The sequence below is a fragment of the Mus caroli genome, unplaced genomic scaffold, assembly GCF_978045245.1.
Source record: "Mus caroli unplaced genomic scaffold, Mus_caroli_1 scaffold_9, whole genome shotgun sequence".
Taxonomy (NCBI): Eukaryota; Metazoa; Chordata; class Mammalia; order Rodentia; family Muridae; genus Mus; species Mus caroli.
The window spans coordinates 4,558,251-4,561,408 of record NW_028227264.1 but is presented as its reverse complement, the minus strand read 5'-3'; the positions used below and the strand labels follow the sequence as shown (position 1 = coordinate 4,561,408).

General features: G+C 48.1%; 1 pseudogene; it reads right to left on the bottom strand.

The window, feature by feature from the left end:
- Window positions 1-1,272: 1,272 nt before the first annotated feature.
- Window positions 1,273-2,722, bottom strand: LOC110303435 (Y-box-binding protein 1 pseudogene; annotated as a pseudogene).
- Between the last annotated feature and the right edge of the window lie 436 nt (window positions 2,723-3,158).

Genomic DNA, 3,158 nt, shown 5'->3' with positions numbered 1-3,158 from the left:
CTTTCCTTGATAGCAACTAGATGACCCAAGCGATACAGTGGAAAGAAGCCTTTAGAATGCAGGAAAGAATATTTCCTGTAAGAGTTGAACAGTTTAGAATTTACCACCAGAGATGCGAGAGGCTCCCAGAACCCAGTGAGGATGACATTAAGAAATACTCAACAGTTGGGAGATGGAACGCAAAGAGAACACCTCCAGTAGATAGACATGACCCCCAGTTGAGGGATGGGCCCACGCACCCATCTCAAAATTTTGGACCCAGAATTGTTCCTGTCTAAAGGAAATGCAGGGATGAAAATGGAGCAGAGACTGGAAGAAAGGCCAACCAGAGACTGCCCTAACTCAGGATCCATCCCATGTGCAGGCACCAACCCCAACACTATTGCTGATGCCATGTTGTACTTGCCATGGGAGCCTGGCATGGCTGTCCTCTGAGAGGCTCAACTGAGGCACCTGACAGATGCAGATACTTACAGCCAACCAATGGAGTGAGCCCCGGGGACCTCAATAAAAGAACGAGGGGATAGCAACCCCATAGGAAGAACAACAGTATCAACTCCCTGGACTCCTCAGAGCTCCCAGGGACTAAGCCACCAACTAAAGAGCATACATTGGTTGCTCTGAGGCCCCAGATACATATGTAGTAGAGGACTGCCTCAGTGGGAGGGGATGTGCTTGGTCTTGTGAAGGCTTGATGCTCCAGAGAAGGAGGATGCTAGAGGGGTGAGGTGGGAGTGGATGGGTGGGTGGGCAGGGGAGCAACCCTCTTAGAGGACAAGGGCTTTGGGGTGGGGGAGCTCATGGAGGGGGAACTGGGAAGGAGGGAGAACATTTGAAATGTAAATAAATAAAATAATAAAAAATGTCAAACATACATAAAGATATACTGAGGAGCCCATGAATTTTATATATATGCGGTGTGTGTGCTGTGATTTTTGTTTTGAATGTTATTTTATGTAAATGCAAGGTTTTGCGTTGTAGCACAAGGTGGCTTCAAACTCACGATTCTCCTGCCTCAGCCTTCCAAGTGCTGAGATCATACCTCTGCACCACCCTGCCCACCTGGGATTTGTGACTTTTAATACTGATTGTTATCTAACATCACAGGGCATCAGATTTCGTTACGGATGGTTGTGAGCCACCATGTGGTTGCTGGGATTTGAACTCAGGACCTTCAAAAGAGCAGTCGGAGCTCTTAACCACTGAGCCATCTCTCCAGCCCCGAATTCTCAGTTCTTAAGGAATTCTCAGTTCTTTTTTTTTTTTTTAAGACCTTTATTAACAGGTGCTTGCAGTTTGTTGACTTTTTTGAAAAAATCAAGTTGTAAACTTTATTACAAATTAAAAATGAAGTTCTTAAAAATCTCAACTTGACCAGATATGAAACAATTTAAAAATCGTTAAAGGTGTATTGAGAAAAACCAGGCCTTTTTTTTTTCTTAAAAAACACGTTTGTCATTACCAAAAAGAGACATCTTTAGGTAAAAATAATAAAAACCCCATGCTGCATAGATAATGCAGATAGTTCTAATGTTATCTGGTCAGCGGGCAAAAAGCAAGCACTTAAGGTCTTCAGCTCCAATCTTCGTTCATTTCTTATTCCTGGAATTTCATATTCATTTCTTCTTGTTGGATGACCAAACCGGATGATGGTAGAGATGGTAAGCCGGCATTTACTCAGCCCCACCCTGCTCAGCCTCGGGAGCAGACGAATTCTCAGCTGGTGGATCGGCTGCTTTTGTCTCTTTGCCATCTTGTGGTTTAGGGTTCTCTGGGCGTCTGCGTCGGTTTGAAGTTGCGGCGATACCGACGTTGAGGTGGCTGCTGACCTTGGGTATCATCTCCTTGATTTTCTTTGTCCTCTTCATTGCCATCCTCTCTAGGCTGTCTTTGGCGAGGAGGGCCCCTTCGGAATCGTGGTCTGTAACCATACCTTCGGAATCGTGGTCTGTAACCCCGATACATATTCTGTCTCACTGGTCTACCTTGCTCTCCTGCACCCTGGTTGTCAGCACCCTCCATCACTTCTCCTTGCACAGGGGGGTTGGAATACTGTGGTCGACGCGCATAGGGTCTCCGCATGTAGTAAGGTGGGAACCTTCGCCGGCGTTGTTGGGCCTGGCCTTCAGGAGCGCTTTCCGATCCCTCGTTCTTTTCCCCACTCTCACTATTCTGGTAATTTTGCTGGTAATTGCGCGGAGGACCCCTACGACGTGGATAGCGTCTATAATGGTTACGGTCTGCTGCGTATTTACTGCCTTGAACTGGAACTCCACCAGGGCCTGTAACATTTGCTGCCTCCGCACCCTTTTCTCCTTCAACAACATCAAACTCCACAGTCTCTCCATCGCCTACACTGCGAAGGTACTTCCTGGGGTTATTCTTCTTTATGGCAGTCTGGTGTACAAATACGTCTTCCTTGGTGTCATTCCTGTTGATTAAACCGTATCTGTTCCTTACATTGAACCATTTGACTGTTCCCAAAACCTTCGTTGCGATGACCTTCTTGTCCCCGCCGATGTGAGGCCGCCCGGGCCGCCACAACCCTTGCCGCTGCCCGTGGAGCTGGGCTTGGTGTCGGCGGCGCTGAGGGCGGCGGCAGGGGCGGCGGGCGGCTGCTGGGTCTCGGCCTCGCTGCTCATGGTTGCGGTGATGGTGACTAGACCGGCGGCGGCGGTGGGGCTCTCAGGGCTCTCTGGGGTCCGCTCTCCGCTCCCGCTACCGATCGAACTCGAATTCTCAGTTCTTAAGGAAACAATTGTTCTGTGTGTTATTTGTCTGGGAGGAACCTGGGTGATGCCGCTGGATTTTGTATGACTGAATACTGCTCATTTGGGAACTTGCAGGTCAGCAAAGGCTTCCAGGGCTTACGTGCAGCTGTTAGTGCTGTTTTAATGTACCTCTCAGTAAGGCAAATGAGGTGATAAGGTTGTGTTTATTCCCTCTGTGCTTGTCCCAGAGAGGCTGATAGGAGGTGTGCACTGGTTTTCCTGCAGTGGTTCTCAGTAATAGGAAGACAACAGAATTTGAAGTATCCAGCTTTGGCCACTTTCTCTGACATTACTGTAACTGAAGTAGCCCAGAAGCACAAAAGGTCACATCATGCATCTATGAAGAATCCACTGAAGCTGTTTGCAAAGGCCACATGTCTTCCAATA